This window comes from Saccopteryx leptura, chromosome 1 (genome assembly GCF_036850995.1).
Source record: "Saccopteryx leptura isolate mSacLep1 chromosome 1, mSacLep1_pri_phased_curated, whole genome shotgun sequence".
Taxonomy (NCBI): Eukaryota; Metazoa; Chordata; class Mammalia; order Chiroptera; family Emballonuridae; genus Saccopteryx; species Saccopteryx leptura.
This window is the reverse complement of record NC_089503.1, coordinates 253,685,185-253,705,235: the sequence shown is the minus strand read 5'-3', so window position 1 is coordinate 253,705,235 and position 20,051 is coordinate 253,685,185. Positions and strand designations below refer to the sequence as shown.

At 38.0% G+C, this 20,051-nt stretch overlaps 1 non-coding gene and 1 pseudogene across 1 annotated transcript; one reads left to right on the top strand and one right to left on the bottom strand.

Annotated features, from left to right (window-relative positions):
- Positions 1–5,439: 5,439 nt before the first annotated feature.
- On the bottom strand, positions 5,440–20,047 carry LOC136388286 (olfactory receptor 7E178-like; annotated as a pseudogene).
- TRNAG-GCC (transfer RNA glycine (anticodon GCC)) lies at positions 18,014–18,089 on the top strand. Its single transcript has one exon. It is a non-coding gene; the product is annotated as a tRNA-Gly (tRNA).
- Positions 20,048–20,051: the final 4 nt, after the last annotated feature.

Below are 20,051 nucleotides of genomic sequence, written 5' to 3'. Positions count from 1 at the left end.
GCTTGGTTGTAGGCTGCCCTAGCCAAAATTTCCGGGCCTGAGTTTCCCCCATTGTCCACCACCCTACAATAAGTACGTTTTATTTCTAGGAACCAAAAAAAGCTTTTATTCAGTATTTATCATATGTTAGGGTTTCCATTTTTGTTATTGTTTGGACTCCTCTGTGCCAGAAATGATCTAAGTTCTGGGGATCCAGAATAAAATGTGACTTCCAAGTCATCAGTGTCTATTTGTATAAGGACAAGAATAAATTGTTTTGTCAGATATTTGTTTATTATTTTTTAACCAAAAATTAAATTACTGGAATAGTGAATTTATTCACAAAAATGCAATCTTAAGGAAGTTTACTATCCATTGAAAATCAAATCATCAGATCACAGGATATTTTGGTGAAATAAAATGAAGCTTAATGTTTCAGTAATAATAATAAAAATAAAATCAACCTTTTTCCCTTATACATATCATCACCTTTAATCACATAGTTAGTATTTGTTCTCTATTTAGTCTTTACTAAATGGAGTTGTATGAACTAAAAACATCGACTCAGATAACACTATTGAGGCTCAGAGACACTAAGAACTTGCTCTATGGAATTAGATAATCAGTAGAGCAGATAGAACTGGAAAAGTATATTATGAATCTCTGAAGCACATGAAGATAACTTTTCCTATTAAAATTCAGAAAGTTTAAAGCAGAGATCCACAGGTCTTAACCAATGAAACACACATGGTATATCTTTAAATACTTACTGGTTTTCTGAGTATAGATGGAAACTGTCATATTTATGTTATGTCTCCCTTTGAAATGAAAATGGACTGAATTAACTGATTAGAAGTGGAAGCAGACGGTTGAGATGAAGTGCAGGAGTAGGGGCAAGAGAGAGATCTACCCTAAATGTCATGAGCTGGCTCTTTCTGTGAACCCTGTCTCTTATCTCAGCCATCCTTCTTATATCATAGTTAAATCAGTAAGGGCCACCTATGGCTCTCTACTGTGGTCTACCAATAACCTACAAAAAGAAAAACACAGTGAGCAGAGAATGTTTGTGTTGAATGACAGAGAAGTGAAATGGTTGTTTGGTTGACAAAGGGACACTGCTAGGCAGGTTCCCTATGTCTGGAGTCGACTGATTGAAACCTGACTTTATTCCATTTTATCCTATGATTTGCTACAAGTTAGGTTAAAAGTGTATAAACTTTTCATGTAGATGAACAATTATATGTGACAATACAGATAAAAAGACAATCAATGCAGCACTTGTTTCAGACCTTCGTACTTGGGAATATTGAATAAAGGTTTATGATGGCCTGACCTGTGGTATAGCAAAGTGGATAAAGCACACTTGTTTCATACCTTCGCACTTGGGAATATTGAGTAAAGGTTTATGATGGCCTGACTCTGGTGTGGCAAAGTGGATAAAGCATCAACCTGGAAGGCTGAGGTAACCAGTTCAAAATCCTGGGCTTGCTTCATCAAGGCACATATGAGAGTTGATGCAAAGAGCTCCTTCTTTTTCCTCTCTCTTCTTCTCTCCCTTGCTGTCCTCTCTAAAATGAGAAAAATAAAAGGTTCATGAATTTTTGTGAGAGTGAGAGAGGCAGGGAGGCAGAGAGACAGACTCCCACATACACCCCAACCGGGACCCACTTGCAAACCACTAGAAGGCAATGCTTTATCCTTACGGAGTCATTGTTCCTTTGCTTGGCAATCAAGGTGATGCCATGGTCTCATCCTCAGTGCCTGAGGCCAAACTGCTCAAACCATTCAAGCCTTGGCTGCGGGAGGGGGAGAGAGATAGAAAGAGAGAGAGAGAGAGAGAGAGAGAGAGAAACATATGGTCATTTTTCCTGTGTGTCCTGACAGTAGTTGAACCTCGGACTTCCACACACCAGGCTGACACTCTACTGCTGAGCCAGAGCCAAAGGTTCATGATTTCATGCCTATGGTCATCTGGCATTAATTGGCCATTCATCTTCATCATCACCATTGTAATCAGTTTGGCATGCATAGGAGGTAATTTAGAGAAACTTATTTTTCAGGTCTGGTGAGAAAAATGCTTACGGGACATAGACCCAGTGTGGGAGGACAGCAGAAATTGAATCAGAGCCTTTACACCCCCAACAAAAACAAAAACATAAACTTCATAGGCCTCTGAGCTGAAACTGTATATTGGTATATACCATCAGGCTACTCAACTGTTCTGCTTGTTCTGATGATGAAAAACAATTATCCCTCTATCCCTTCTGTATCTAGTATCTCCAATAGCACTCACGGCAAGGCACTGCTTCCATGCAGGAAAATGTCAGAGGGATGACGATCTATCACCCTCCTCATGCCTGGTGAATGATGAAGGCTCAGGCTCTGACCTCAGGACTGCAGGAAGACAGAGTCGGGCAGGGACCCCTAGATGTACACATTGACTCTCAGAGAGAAGACACACAAACAGATCCAGCAGTATAGGACTAATAAAGTGAACGGTTGCAGAACACAAGCTGCTTATTAAGAGTTCTTTGTGCTTGAGGACACAATACACCAAGCTCATCACTAGCCAGATTGGTCCAAGTCATCTCAGTCTCTAGAAACTTGTTAATATTAATGAAATAGGGTCATAGGAAAAGTCAATGTCCTTTGAAGGGTCTAGGTCCTTCCACTTCTCAGGAAGAATCTTACCTGTACACCTTCATTAAACTTTCAATTTTTATACATCCTAATGAACAATTCAGACTTACTTTTTAAATTAACATAAGTCAAAATGTGAGGTTTTATTTTTACCATCAAATGCATTCAAATTACCAAGTAATTTAGAGAGAAGTAAGACTTCTATAACAAGAATATAATAGCATTTTCATTTTGTCAGTTAACACTTGTGTCTCTCAGTATAGCTTCTTATTGTAAAAGAACATTTTGTATGAGACTTGCCTTTTTAACAAATTTTTGAAGTTTTCATATATGGTCGTAAACTCTGGGTAAAATTCTGGACAGCAGGTTTCAAAGGCATTCTTATCTCCCCTGCCTAAAACTTTATGCCCTATGATTAGTAGTTCTCCATATTCTCCTCTCTCCACCCATGGCAGCCACCACCACTGCAATGTGATTCTATGAAGCTGACTTTTTGAGATACATCACAGAGGTGGAGTCATGCAGTATTTGTCCTTCTGTGATTGGCCCATTTCATTTAACATAATGTCCTTGAACTTCACCCATATTGTTAAAAATGGCACAATATATTTTCTTCAGAATAAATAGTATTTTTTTATCTATATTATATTAATCCCAGTTTTCTTATTCATTTAACTGTCAATGGCCATTTATTTTATTCCTAAATGTCAATAGTTCCAGTTAAATGATTTTTAAAGACAATATTACTATACTTATTTTTGTTGTTTAGAGAAACAGAATCAAAAGGATATGTGTATGTTTATATATAGAAATATCTTTTAATAATTGGTTCACGCAATTGAGGAGACTTGTTAGGTCCAAATTTTGCTGGAAAAAAGTTGCAATTCAAGTCCAAAGGCAGTCTGCTATTACACTTTTTGCTCCCCCTAGGAGGTCATTCTTTGTTCTAGTAAGGCCTTGTACTGTTTAAATGAAACCCACTCAAATTATAAAGGATAATCAGCTTTAACTGAAAGTCTACTGATCCAAATGTTAGTCTCAATTAAATAAAATCACTAACAGAAAAACATCCAGAATAATGTTTGGCCAAATATCTGTGTACCATTACCCAGCCGAGTTGACACAAAATTTATCATCACAATTATTCTGGCAAATTCCCAGTGCTACTCTTTAATACCTCATTTTTCAGAAACAAAGACACAGTTCCTTATGGATCCATGATAGAACAAATGCAAAGAATCTAACTTCAGTTAATAAAGATGAATAAATCTAACACTAATTTAGAAACTTTTAAAGAGAGGTATGTGTTTTCACTGCAGCTATGGCTTTATTCTCTCTAAAGGGCATTCCCTTCTCCAGTATTAAAGTTCCTGACCAGTGCAGTTGTTAGACAATTTAGCTGAATGACCAAAGGCCAAGTAGATTAAAATAGTTGTTTGGTGGGTTTTCAGAGAGCCCTAGTTTACTGCCTCAGAAATAGAAACATCTCTAAAAAAAAGGGTCTTTCCTGTGTCCTATAGAGTGGACATAGATCAGAGCCCAAAGTCAGATTTGTCAAGAGAAGACACAAAAAAGAATGTTGTCAAAGTGAAGTCCTAAAAATACTGTTATTAGGGAAAGAAAAGAACTACCCTTGGCTAAGGTTAGGCAAACAAAGGTGAGTTTGGAGCTAGATGACCAGCACAAATGACTGGCTGTATGTATGAAAATATATATGTGGCTTGACCAGCTGGTGTCAGAGTGGATAGAGCATTGGACTAGGATGCGGAGGACCGAGGTTCAAAACTCCAAGGTCACCAGCTGGAGTGCAGGCTCATCTGGTTTGATCAAGACTCACCAGCTTCAGTCCAAGGTCACTGGCTTGAGTAAAGGGTCACTCCATCTGCTGTAGCCCCCCGGTCAAGGCGCATATGAGAAATCAATCAATGAACAACTAAGTTGCCACAATGAAGAATTGATGCTTCTTTCATTTCTCTCCCTTCCTATCTGTCTGTCCCTATCTGTCCCTCTCTGTGTGTCTCTCTGTCACAAAAAATTAATTTAATAAATAATTAATTTTAAAAAAACACAAAATATATATGTGAAGAAATATCAGAATTATTAGGGAAAATCACACTGCCTATTGCTAGGGAGAATTTTCATAAGCTCCCACTCTGAGCTCAGATGGCTACAAGAACTCCAGCACCTGTTCATGAGCAGTAAAGGATCCAACACACTAGTCATCACTGAAAAAAACATGTAGTCAGATCAGTAGTTCTCAACCTTGGTTTTTCATGCCAATCAAGTTAGATCACTTTTCAATATTCATGCTAAGAATATACCTCAGTCTAATTAAATTATAACCTGTGCTGAGACACAATCATCAACATTTTTAAAGTTACACAGATGACTGTGATATGAAGCCAGAGCTAAAAATCAGTTACATACATCCTTATACATAAGATGCATAAAGAGATATCTGAAAAACATGAAAATTCTGTGAACAATAGCCATGAATTTTAGAAAGGGTTAAGAACTGCAATTATTAGAATAACAGAAAACAAAAAAAACTAGTGCATTTCTCTAGGATGCTAGGAACAAAAGAGAAATAAAGAACACTCTATAATTATAATGTGATTCAATCATGCAATTTTAATCACTTGAGCCCATTAAATATATAGCAAATGAAGCAATATTCCAATATGAGACCCTGTGAGGGTTGGAATGCACAGCACTACAAAAATTATAAAGCAAAATGGTAGAATTTTGAGATTCAGGAATCTGAATGTTTTAATGTCTTTTCCAACCTGTAAATCAAAAAAGATGGGACAGGTATTGAGATTAGGTTGTTCTTCTGAAAAGCCCCTGAATGGCCCTCTTCATGTCCCTGTTCCTCAAACTATAGATAAAGGGGTTCAGCATAGGAATTACCACCGTGTACATCACTGAGGCCACTGCTCCCTTCCTGGGAGAAACTGAGACAGCGGAACTGAGGTACACACCAAAGCCTGTTCCATAAAATAAACAACCGACAGGTGAGAGCCACGGGTGGAGAAGGCTTTATACTTCCCACCTGAAGATGGAACTCGCAGAATGGAGCAAACAATTTTATAGCAAGAGAACGGATCCCTGAGAATGGGACACCACCTAAGATGGCACCAATGAACTAGATCAATGTATTATTGTTAAGGATTTTAAAATAGGCAAGTTTGAGTAGCTGAGAGAGGTCATGGAAGAAAAATGTGATATTTCCACATCCATGAAGAATGTAAGATATAAAATCATGAAGTAGTGCAGCTGGGAGTCCAAAAAGCTGATGATAAATGACACTAAAACCAGCAGACCACAGCAGCATAGGTACATGATGACCAGGTGATGCAGAGTTACAGGTGGCCACAATTTTTTCAAAGGCTATTATGGTCAACAGTAGTTTGTTTATGCTTCCAAAAAAAGAAAAAGAAAAACAGACATCTCAGTCAGGCAGCCCCCATAGTAGATGACTCTGCTGTAAATCTGGATGTCCTCTACCATCTTTGGAATTGTCATAGAGATGAAACAGAGGTCAGCCAGGAACCGGTTGGAGAGGAAGAAGTACATGGGAGTGTGGAGGTGGGAGTCTGATGAGCAGGATAATGGGCAGGTTCTCCAACATGGTAACCAAGTACAAGGACAGGAAGAGCCCACTGAGCAAAAGCTGAAATTCCAGATCATCTGAGAGACCTATGAGGAAGAATTCTGAGACACGTGTTAGATTCTCTATTTCTATGGGGCTGAGACACCTGCTGAAAAAGAAAAGGGGCTTAGAATAGATGAAACAACTGAACAGGCAGTTATCACTGAGCCTGTATTTTGGATTATGGAACACATACTCTAGGACTTTGGCAGAATTTCTTATTGGTGACAAACTCAATCTCAGAGAATTTTTTTCCTATTGATTTTTTGGCTATTTACCTGTTTCTATGTATATCTACTATAGAGCTACTAAATTAATGAAGTTAATAAAGTCATGAACACAGTAAATTTTACTTTCCTCCCTTGAAAAAATGTATGGATTAAGAAATATCTTTCTTCATTAAAAAAATCAAAATCATTCCAGTTAAAATACACAAAAAGCAAATATACTTTAATTTACCTAAATACAATGCACACAATTTCTTTGATTTGGAATATTTATACGTGTTCCTAACATAACTGTATTCTAAATTAAAGCTGGTTATATTTAATCAATTAGAATCTTTATATAACTGTTACATTTTTGAATTTTTATTCTTATTTGGTTTCTCCAATATTCATCCCAAATGCTAACAAATACCCTCTCAAATATTTGTTTTCTTTTAAAAATCTTTTTAGATATTCATTGAATCCTAGGCTTTTTATGCAGGGTTATTCTTATCAACACTCTACAATCCCAGAGAGTCTTTGTGTTTGAAACTGTTCTTTGCTTTGCTTTTCTCTTTTATGTAGTGGTTTGTTAGAGTGTTTAAACATGCTCCTCATCCTAAGCATTGTTTCTTCATGAAATCAACCACATTATTTCCAGTGGAAGTTTTACAACCAAGAGGAGTCCCAAAGGGATGTCTGAAACTCAGTCTCCTTAAGCCTAGTTAAAAATGTTTTATGTCAAACCTGCCAATTAACAGGAATTCCAGTTCTCTGTACACCAGGTGCCTGAGGACAACTTGAGACTTTCTTTCCCCTGACAGGAAGCAATGGAATTAATTTGAGAAAATGCAAAGGAAGAAAGCACAGGAAATAATATAAGAAAAGCTTGGACAATTTTTACATCATTAAAATGGAGATAAAAATAAAACCTACTTTACAGGACTGTTGAAAGAAATTAAATTAAAATAAATATAAACCAGTAACTATCACTCCCTATTGGCTGTTATAATCATCTGTGGATCTTTTAAAATCTACTGATGCTCTTAGCCCAGTGGTTCTCAAACTTTTTGAAGTTGGGAAGTGTTTACAATCTTATAAATAATTTTAAGCACACTATATACAAATTTCTGAGAAATATGTTATAATAATTAAGTCAAATATTAAAGAAAAAATATATAAAGCCCAAGCGTGCTTTTATTGTAATTAAATAAATAAATACAAGAAAATTAAATTTATTCTGACATTAAAAAACATTTTTATGTTACACTTTTTGAGTTATGCTTTTTAGAATTTGTAAAAAAGAGAGGTTAAAAAATAAAAAAAAAATTACAAAAATGTTATTTTTATATATATAGATACATCCTTAGTAAGATTTATTAAATTTGGAAGGTCCTGGCATAAATGTGTTAAGTTTTTTCATTCTTGGGTGTTTATGAGAAACATGAGCCTGACGTGTCCTGGTGATTTCTTCAGTGTTTGGGCATTTATTTGAAAGACAAACTCTCATTTTCTCATCAATACATTGAAGAATTCCTCTCATTTTACTTTTAATTGTGTTGAGGGTAGAAAATTCTAATTCACATAAATAGGATGTTGAAAATTGTAATAAAATGTTCAAAGCTTTTTTAGATATTCTTCTTTTATAGAAATCCAAAAGGCTTCAAGAGACAATTTCTTATGTTTAATCACCAATCCACGATCAGTAGATATAGCTGCCAGTTCTTCTTCTTTTGTTAATGTTAAACCAAAATTACTTAAAGATTTCATGAATGGGCTTCTAATCCAATCATACTGTTCAGTGTTAAGTGATGGAAAATGCTATAAATTAAATTCTGCCCTTCAGCCTTCAAGTCCTATTTTATTTACACTTAACTTTTGCTCACTTCCAGAATCAGATTCTTCAATATCACGCTTCTATATGAGAAATCTATCCATTCTTTGGGTGGATTTATATAAAAATAATATAATGATGTGTTAACAATAAATATAATAATGATATGTTAACAAAAAAAGCTGTATCTCCATAATAAAATGGTATAATAGAGTAACTATATATATTTTTATATCTGGGCATATGCTGCAAACAAGCACAGCTAGTAATTTCAGGTCCCAAGTGGGAACAGTGCGGGATTAAGAATATATGGAGTTAGAAGGGCCCTGTAGTTGCTGCTGGCAAGAACAAAGCATGCCTAAAAACCACATCTTGCTTTATTTATAGGGCAAAGTGGGCCATTAGCAAATCCATGAGATCTTTGCTCATGTTTCCAAGGCAACTCAAGAATTTTACCAAGTGGCCTGACCTGTGGTGGCGTAGTGGATAAAGCGTCGACCTGGAAATGCTGAGGTTGCCGGTTCAAAACCCTGGGCTTGCCTGGTCAAGGCACATATGGGAGTTGATGCTTCCAGCTCCTCCCCCCTTCTCTCTCTCTGTCTCTCTCTCTCTCTCCCCCTCTCTCTCTCCTCTCTAAAAATGAATAAATAAAAATAAAAAGTAAAGAATAAAAAAAAAAAAGAATTTTACCAAGTGCAGAAAACTCCCACTATACATATCATCTTAACTTTTTCTTTTTTTTTTTTTTTTGGATTTTTCTGAAGCTGGAAATGGGGAGAGAGAGTCAGACAGACTCCCGCATACGCCCGACCGGGATCCACCCGGCACGCCCACCAGGGGCGAAGCTCTGCCCACTATAGGGCGATGCTCTGCCCCTCTGGGGCTTCGCTCTGCCGCGGCCAGAGCCACTCTAGCGCCTGGGGCAGAGGCCAAGGAGCCATCCCCAGCGCCCGGGCCATCTTTTGCTCCAATGGAGCCTTGGCTGCGGGAGGGGAAGAGAGAGACAGAGAGGAAGGAGGGGGGGGGGGTGGAGAAGCAAATGGGCGCCTCTCCTATGTGCCCTGGCTGGGAATCGAACCCATGTCCCCCTCACACCAGGCCGATGCTCTACCGCTGAGCCAACCGGCCAGGGCCCATATCATCTTAACTTTACACCAAAAAAAGGATGGAAGAAACTTGCCTCCAGTCTTTCAGGGGAACATAGGGGGTGGTTAAAACAATCCAGCACCACAGCTTAACACCCTTTTGCAACCTAATCAGGAAAGTGAGGTGGAGTTTGAGCAGACTGGCAGTTTACAGTCAATTCCCAAACCTCTGTCCCCCAAAAATCTGAACTCCAAAAACCTGTTGGTTTTTTTGGTCTCCAACAGGCACATATTTCTCTGAAATACCATAGGTGCACCTGGAAAACTTCTAGGATGCAACAGTGTGTCCTGGCACACACTTTGAGAACCACTGTTTTAGCCACATCCTAGAACCAGTTATACCAGACTTTCTACATGTGAGTCTGATGGTGATCTAATATGCAGCCAGAGCTGAGAGTCATTGCCTTAGAACATTCCCAGGCACTTAGTGGAAGTCTCATTAATAATATCTATTATTATCATTGACATCCACTCACTATATTAAAAGTAATACTTTTGCAGAACTTATATAGAGATTTGCAATATTACCAATGCAATTTCAGTTTTGTTGCTATCCCTGTCCCACAGAGTCAACCACTGTCAGGGAATTTGGTGGGGATATATTTCTGCTTATACTTTTATGGTGTTAGGATTGATTTTGTACTCATAAGCAACTTTTGTGAAAATTTAACTGTAATACTACACATGTTCTTTTGAAATGTTCTCATTAAAATTTTATATTTTTACTCCTTCTATAAAGTATATGCATCTTTTTTAAACTTTTAAGCAGATGTGTAATATCGCCAGAGGGATAGACTTCATTTTATTTTTTAATTTATTATACTGACAATTCTATGCAAACTCTTTTATGTCTCCATATCACACACGTGAGAATGTCAGTAAGATATATGTGAGGTATAGTTTCTTACATTGTAAAAATCAGTGCACATTAAATATTACTATTATTTACCTAAATTTTTCTCAAAAAATCAGATACAATCAATTACCTGCTCTTATTGCTGAGATCTAGAACCAGCATTTCCTGAAGTCTGTCTAGTGATAGTCATGTCAGGATAGTCATGTCATTGAATTTTTCAATTTATAGACAAAATGTTGCTTGCACATACCAGACTTCCAAATGAAATGGAAAAAAAAATACTATTTATAGAAAATTCTATAAAATAAAATATTTATTTTAGAAAGACCCCTGTAAATGACTTGTTCCGTTCCCTTATTCATAGTGACTTCACTGAGTCCCAATAGGAGGAACCAATGATTCTGTCTCTGTTTCCTGATAAAGGACAAAGCAGGCATGAAAAAAAAATTGTTCAGCTCTAGTTCAGGAACAGAGTCCTGAGTCAGGACTCAGGAGATAAACATTTAAGTCCCACATCTTTCACACAGCAAATTTAGAGTGTGTATAAACATCACAGCATCTTTCTGATGACATTTTTACCAGGAAATGGGGAGGAAAATGTGCCCTTAAATTTGGCAATTAACATCTAGTTACCATATTTTAATCAGAATTAAATTGTTATTGCAGTAACTACTTATTAATAAATTTAACCACAAGAAATTTTTAATGACTTCTATATCATTACATGGCAGAGAGATCAAAGCCTTCCCTGTCCCAGGAAACTTGAACATGGAATGACATGACATCCTGAATGTGAAATCCTAAAAGTGTCTCAGTCCATGAAGTCAGATTGATCCTGCCCTTCTCCATCCTTTAAAGTTTTTATTATTTAAAATTAACACAATTTTTTGAAAGTGAATGATGCATGTCTTATAAAAAGAAAGTAAGAGGTTCAGAGGAAGTTTATGTCATAGATGTACATAATCCCCTTTGCATCTTTTCTGTACTCCTGTGAAATATTGCTGGAAGGAATGAAAGGACAGGGAGAAAAGCAGTCGGGGGTGGAAGCCTCTTGCCTACTCTGTGTTTGTGTGAACGAAGGGTTTATTTAATGTTAAAAAAAGTTTTTTTTGTTCTTGTTTTTGTTGCCTACTCTGTGCAAAGGTATAGGCTCTAAGGAATCAGAAATTAAAGAGATTCAGCCCTGGCCAAGTAGCTCAGTGGGTGAAAATTTTTCTTATACACCAAGGTTGTGGGTTTTCTCCAAGTTTCAGCATGTACAAGAAGCAACCAATGCCTAACCAGGTGGTGGCGCAGTGGCTAGAGTGTCAGACTGGGATGCGGAAGACCCAGGTTCGAGACCCCGGAGGTTGCGTGCTTGAATGTGGGCTTATCTGGTTTGAGCAAGGCTCACCAGCTTGGACCCAAGGTCACTGGCTCTAGCAAGGGGTTACTTGATCAGCTGTAGCCCCACGGTCAGGGCACATATGAGAAAGCAATCAATGAACAACTAAGATGTCGCAACAAAAAACTAATGATTGATGCTTCTCATCTCTCTCCATTCCTGTCAGTCTGTCCCTATCTATCCTCTCTCTGAGATAGACTCTCTTTCTGTCTCTGTAAAAAAAATTTAAAAAAAAATAAAGAAGCAACCAGTGAGTGTATAGCTAAGTCTTTGATTTTTTTTCTTCTTTTCTTTTAGTATCTTTCTGAAGTTAAAAGCAGGGAGGCAGTCAGACTCCCACATGCGCCCGACAAGGATCCACCCGGTATGCCCACCAGGGGGCGATGCTCTTCCCATCTGAGGTATTGCTTTGTTGCGGTCAGGGTCATTCTAGTGCCTGAGGCTGAGGCATGGAGTCATCCTCACTGCCTGGGCCAACTTTGTTCCAGTGAAGCCTTGGATGTGGAAGGGGAAGAGAGGGATAAAGAGGAATTAAAGGTGGAAGGGTGGAGAAGCAGATGGGCTTTTTCCTGTGTGCCCTGACCAGGAATCGAACCCTGGACTTCCACATACCGGGCTGATGCTCTACCAGTGAGCCACCTGGCCAGGGCTCTTTTATTTTTTATTAAGTGACAGGTGAAGAGGCAGAGAGACAGACTCTTCCATGAGCCCCTACTAAGATCTAATCTGCAAGCCCTCTATGGGGTAATGCTGTGCTCATCTGGGGCCATTGCTTCATTGCTTGGCAATCGAGCTGTTTTATCACCTGAGGCAAGGCCATGGTGCCATCTTCAGCACCCAGGGTAAACTCAAGTGAGCCATGGCTGCGGGAGCGGGAAAAGAGAAAGAGAGAAAGGGGAAAAGAAGTGGTGAAGAAGCAAATGGTCACTTCACTGGTGTGCCTTGACTGTAAATCAAACCTAGGACTTCTACACACCAGGCTAATGCTCTACAACTGAACGAACCAGCCAGGGCCTGCACAACTAAGTCAAACTTCAAATCCATGGGTTTTCTTCTCTCTTTTTTTTCTCTCTCTCCCTTCACCTCTGTCCCTAAAATCAATAAAAATAAATTAATATGATTCAGTCATTTCCTGTTCACTTACTCAGTATCTACTGGTATAAGGACAGAATAGAATGTCCTGTCAGAAATGGAGGGAAATGCATACCTTCAAATCACACAATATTTTATTCAAAGTGCATAAAGATATACTTTTAATATTAATATTAATATCTAAAATTTATTTTGAACTTTCTATGTACACTCAGTGTATATAGAATTTCCATTATATTTAATCTTTGGAAAAATGCAGTTGTGGCAACAGAAATCAACTAACATGAAAATGTTAAGGTTTAGAGACACCAGAACTTGCCCATTATAGCACAAGATTATATAGCAGACAAAATTAAACTAAATTCTTAGACTCTGATGCTTATATGTTAAACTTCTTTACTGTTTTCCAACACTTCAGGAAGTTTAACACAGAAGTTCAGAGGTCTTAACTAAAAGTACGGCTGAGATACATATTTTAACTGATTTTTTGTTTTTAACAATGAAAACCAACACCCATAATATGTCTCTTTTAGACTGGGAAGGGCTATGATTCAGAAATAAAGGAGGAAGAAGACAGTTCAAGAAAAATCTAGGAGTGGGGGCGAGCAAAATATCTGCCCTAAATTATAAACTGCTGATTTGTCTATGGTTCGCACCACGAACTCAGCTAGCCTTCCTCCAGTCAGTGCAGCAGAGGGCATCCATCACTCTCCACTGAGGTCTCCTGGGAACCCCCACAGGGAGGACAGTGAACAGAAGGTCCGCCTGAAGTGACCTGGCAAGTGAAATAAGTTAGGATTTCAGGAAATAATACTGGCCATGTGTTCTCTGTGTGGAGTCTGGATGCCTGAATTCACAACTTGAATTCACTCCCACTTTACCACAAGCCCTAGTTCAAGTTATATTTGAATGCTGTGCTCCTATATTCATTTGTAAAATGAAGGAATGTGCATTCCTCTTTCAGTGAGTGATTATGCAAATGAAAATAAACAAGGTATAGAACACTCAACTGAGGGCATGGTACTTAGTAGGTCCTTGGTGACCATTCATGACATCTGAATCACTGTCTTTATTTTCTACCTCCTCCTCCTCTTCATCATCATCATCAACACCTCTTGATTTTGGAGTGTTTAGAAGACCATTTTAAGAGGCCTATTTCCTGTCATCCTGGGGGTAATTTCTATAGGAGCTAGAACCATTGTGAGAGGAAAGCAGAACTCTGAATGAAAGTTCTTGGACTCCCACCAGAACCAAGAACCTAAACTTCATAGTGCTTGAAATAGAAACAACATTTGGTACCCTGTCACCTCTCTACTCCAATTGTCCTGCTTCTCTTGACAGTAAAAAATTTGTGTTCCCAGTCCTTCTTCCGTCAATGTCTCCCATGACATTCACTGTGGTGGGCTGCGACTCTGCTGGTCCATGACCAAGGAGGGCCAGTCTGCTGCCCCTTTTCTGCCTGGTAAGCACTGACTGCTGAGGCTCTGTCCCTGGTATTGGCAGATAGACAGATTCAGGCCAGACCTCCCAACACAGATGATTTTTGAGATGAGGCACAGGTGTAAAGCTAGCTAAACAGGGACCGGCACCCTAAAAGCCTAGAGACACACTGATCCTTTATGGTAGTCTGGCCTTAAGACTCAATGCACAGAGCTCACAATTAGCCAGATTGATCCATGAACTCTATTCCCTGAAGACTTCACAATCTTAGACATGGGAGGAAAAAGTCAGTGTCCTTGGTTCAGATCAATTATTTCTGAGTTTTACCTCTTCTCAGGTGAAGGTCACTTGGCTGCTTTGAGTCACATACCAAAAGGAAGGCTCTCCCATAAAGATTAAGTATTTTCAGTTACAAATTCACTTAAAATTTGAATTTTCTGGAATGATATTGGTGATGAAATATACACTATCAGAAATTTGGCATCTTTGATTTAAACATTTCTCATGATAGAACATAAAAATATTTTCATATGTAAACATGCTTATATATCTGCAAGGAGACCTTAATGCTTTTTATCTTGGTTTGCTTGTTTGTTTTTGTTTGGTTTTCTTTTACAGAGACAGAGATTCAGAGAGAGGGTCATATAGGAACAGACATAAATGGAGAGAAAAATGAGAAGCATCAATTCTTTGTTGCAGAACCTTAGTTGTTCAATGATTGCTTTCTCATATGCACCTTGACCAGGGGGCTATCACAAACCAAGTGACCCCTTGCTGAAGCCGGCAACCTCAGGGTTTTAACCCTGGTTCCTTTGAATCCCAGTCCAATGCCTTATCCACTGTACCATGCCTGGTCTGGCTGTGCTTTTCTTAATATGAGTTCTTCTCATTTCTTATGGAGTGCATTTTTTGCTAACTTTTTGTTACTAATTAAAGTGACATCATTAGTTTTATTTATTCCTAATTGATTCGTATTGACATATTAGAAAATAATTAAATTGTATATTTTCATTATCTAGCATTCTTCTTTAGGTGTTTTTAGTTGTTTTTCTTAAGTAAAATTTTATTATCTGAATATTTGTTTTTGTGATATTTGTGTGTGTGTGTGTGTGTGTGTCTGTGTGTCCTAATGCATAGGCTACATCTTCTAGAAACATAATAGCAATAAAATCAACTTCTATATTTGTTCACTATGATGAAAATGACTCCAAGGTCCCAGCATTAAACCCCATACTAGTTCCAGTTAGTATACACATTTTGTTATCTATATTCTTGTTTTGCTTAAATTTTAATGTAGAACAAGCTATAATTTACCAAAGACCTGTTTAACGAAACTAGAATATAATCTGTTCTTTCCCTTTGGCCTCTTATTGTGATAGCCAGAACTTTCACATAGTGATGCTTTACTGTGTGCCAAACCCTGTCCTAAGCACTTTACATATATTTAGTTTTCTCCTCACAGTCACACATAAAGAAAACAATTTTATTAATAACACCAGGAAAGGGTCAGCAAATCTTCCTGTAAAGGGCCTGGTAGTAAATAGTTCAGGCTCGATAGGCCATGTGGTCTTTGTTATAACTACTCAGCTCTGTCATCATAGCACAAAAGCAGCCATCGACAACACATATGTCAATGAGTACAACCATGTTTCAATAAAAGTATATTTATGAAAACTGGTGGCAGGTTAGATTTGGCCGAAAGATGGTAGTTTGTTAGAAGTCAGGTGAAATGCTCAACATCACAGCTTGACCCAGATCATAAATATAGCAATATCAAATTAAGTTTTAATTCTGAAATCTTGTATGAAACAGAAATATATGGAAGTGATAAAAATGGCTACCATATGTGATGTAAACTTGCCATATGACTGATAGATTTTATCACATTATGTCTAATCTTCATAATGACTTTGGATGGAATTAACCAATTAAAATACAGGATACTGCCTAACCTGTGGTGGCGCAGTGGATAAAGCGTCGACCTGGAAATGCTGAGGTCGCCGGTTCGAAACCCTGGGCTTGCCTTGTCAAGGCACATATGGGAATTGATGCTTCTAGCTCCTCCCCGTCTCTTTCTCCTCTCCCTCTCTCTCTCCTCTCTCTCTCTCCCTCTCTCTCTCTCCTCTCTAAAATGAATAAAATAAAATAAAATACAGGATACTCATTTAAAATAAATTTCAGTTGAACACTTGAAACCTGTATAGTTATAAAATTCATTGAATTAAAAGAAATTAAAAAATAAATAAATAATAGAATTTGAGGTTAACAATAAAAATTTGTTTGGTACAAGTGTCCCAAATGCAGTGTTTGTCTGCAATTCCAATTTGGGCATAGTATTTTGCTGACAAATTTAGCAGCTTTACTTTGAAGGTAAATGCAAATAATCCCAATTTTCTGTTAGAAATTTGGGTCTCAGAGATATTTGCACACCCATGTTTATTGTAGCATTATTCATCACAACCATAGAGTGGATACAACCTGAATGCCCACTGACAGATGGATAAAGAAAATGTGGTGTCTACATGAATGGAATATCACTGGGTCATAAAATAGGAGATGCTTTTATCTCCTACAACATGGATGAACCTTGAGAACATGCTAAGTGAGATAAACAGGTCACAGAAAGACAAATACTGCATGGTTCCACTGGTGCAAGAATTCCCAAGTAGATAAACTCATAGAAACAGAAAGTAGGATGATGGTTACCAGAGCTGAGAGGTGAGGCTGTTGGTGTGTAATTTCAGTCAGGAAGGGTGGGGATGTGGGGGTCTGGGGATTTGTTGTGCCAAAATGTGCACATAAGTGACACTTGGACACTGGGAAAGGGTGAAATTAATGTGGTTTTTCTATCATAATAAAAAAAATAAAACAAGGGAAAACAAGATAGAGCAAAAAAAGAGGCTTACTGCATGAAAATGGTCATGTGAAAATCAGAAGTAATCTGCTCATAAAATTAAATTTCAAAGTAACTTATTAATGTTCATGCTTTTATATAAAGAAAAGTACATAATAAAGAGAAAATTCATAGTATGTGACAAATAGAAATGCTCTTTAATGGTAACTGTTTCAAATCACTCTTCAGAAGTTGTATTTTGAGTTAAATATTGAGGTTCAAGAATGTCAGTATTCAATACTATGCCACAAATCCCTCTTTTGAACAATGACATGTGCTGATTGTAAAGGTTGTCAGAAAATTGCCTGAGAATAGAATGTTGCCTTAAACAGATATCATTTGTGCAGACACAGTAATGCCAGGTCCCTGATATGATTATCTGCACAAAAATCTGTACTGTTTGCCATTTCCTATCTCTCCCGAGTAAATGCTTACAAGCAAGAATGCCCTGATGTGCCAGATGATTACCTCGTGTACTTGAGCTTTATAATAAGCTCATAAAGCAAATAAAGAATTACAATGAGGACTTGCATATCAGGGTTCTCAGTCCTTGAGGCTGGGATACCCCTGGTCCCATCTTTGCTGTATCTTGTGTCTGTAATTTCTTTTAAGTTTTGTGGCACCTTCCACTCAGGACTGTCCTTGGCAAAGTCAGTCTCTGCAAAGAGTGAATTCTTTTTTATTTTTTAATGAGACAGAGACGGGGATGAGACATGAGAGTATCGACTTCTAGTTGCAACACTTTAGTGGTTCATTGGTTGCTTCTCATGCATGCCTTGATGGGGGGCAGGGCACTCCAGACCAGCCAGTGAATCTTCCCAAGACAACTATCTGGTCTCAAGCCAGCATCCATGGGATTATGTCAATAATCCCATGCTCAAATCAGGACCCCGCCCTGGCCGGTTGGCTCAGCGGTAGAGCGTCGGCCTGCCGTGCGGGGGACCCGGGTTCGATTCCCGGCCAGGGCACACAGGAGAAGCGCCCATTTGCTTCTCCACCCCCCCCTTCCTTCCTCTCTGTCTCTCTCTTCCCCTCCCGCAGCCGAGGCTCCATTGGAGCAAAGATGGCCCGGGCACTGGGGATGGCTCCTTGGCCTCTGCCTCAGGTGCTAGAGTGGCTCTGGTCACGGCAGAGCATCGCCCCTGGTGGGCGTGCCAGGTGGATCCCGGTCGGGTGCATGCGGGAGTCTGTCTGACTGTCTCTTCCCGTTTCCAGCTTCAGGAAAAAAAAAAAATCAGGACCCCATGCTCAAGCCGATGACCTCAGTTTCAAACCTGGGTCCTCAGCTTCCCAGGACAATGCTCTACCCACTACACAACCACTGGTCAGGCACTAGTATGAATTCTAAAACCAGGCAGACTTAGCTTCTTACAAGTTACATGAACTGGGGTAAGCTATTTCTCTACTTTTTCTTCATCTGTAAAATGTGGTCCAGAAAGCACTTTTCTCAGTTTTTTTGTTGAGTAAATTTATAGTTATAAAGTACTCTAAAAATGATGTCTAACACAGAATAATCACTCAATAAACCAGATATTTTGGTCAAACTATCAATTTATAAAATAACAATGGGTCTCTGATACTTTGTTGACTGGATTTTTCCTTCCTTCTTAACACTCCTTTCATAACACTGAGAACTCATATAATGTGAATGATAAAAAAGATATCTGAGGGCCTGACCTGTGGTGGCACAGTGAATAAAGAGTCAGCCTAGAATGCTGAGGTTGCTGGTTCAAAACCTTGGGCTTGCCTGGTCAAGGCACATACTAGAAGCAACTATGAAAAGATATATGGTGCTTGTCTAACAGATGCCATTAACTATGAAAAACTTACAGCTATTATTATACTTCAAAGAGTATTATAGAACACTTTCCCCTAAGATCATAAGCAAGGCAATGATGTCCATTTTTATCTTTTCCACTCAGGGCTGTAAAGCAATGAGGCAAGAAAAAGAAAACATAAAGTTTGGAATTTCTTTTATTGATACTGACAAGACTGTATACACAAAATTCAAAATAAGCGATAGATATTTGATTAAGTAATTAAATTTATAAAGGCAAATGGAGAAAAAAATCAATATAGAAAAAGAAACTGCAATTCTATGTACTAGCCTGAAAATAAGAAAATAAAATAAATAACTTTGACAGTGAACACACAATAAAATGTACAGATGTATTATAGAATTGTACATATAAAACCTATGTAATTTTATTAACCAATGTCACGACAATAAATTCAATAAAAAAATTTTAAAAGAAAAATATTTACAAAGTAAAATACAGTATATACTTAGTAATAAATTAAAGGTATTTAATTAATTAAAGGTAATCAATACCTATACAATTAAAACTACAAAACACTCTTAAAAGAAATTAGATGACCTAGGAAAATGGAAAATTATATTGTGTTCAACAACTGGAAGAGTTACTATTGTAAAGATGTCAATTTCATTCAGGTTATTTTATAAAAATCAATGCAATTCCAAGCATACTCCCAGCTTTACTTTTGAAACTGATAAGGAGATTCTATAAGTAATACAGAAAGAAATGGTGAATAGAGAAGGCACATATAGACTCTACTCTGGTTTGTGGATGAGCATGTCAGTACTAAGCAAATCAGTGTCTTACATTCCTGTGGATAACAGTGGGCAAGTCAGCTAATCAGATTCAATTGCAATAATCATATTAAAATTGTCCCAAAAGACCATCACTATATTCTCCCTGAGAATTCAATCAGGAAAGAAAGCAGTGTGGATCTCCTGGGGACAACATGAAGAGAGACAGCATGCCAAGAATAGCTAATACAAGAAGAACAGCCAAGACACTGAAACAGAATTCATCCAGATAATATATTTTCAGCCTGAGGATCCAGCCATGTCTAGGGCCATACCACCCTAAACGCACCTGATCTCGTCTGAGGATCCGACCATGCCT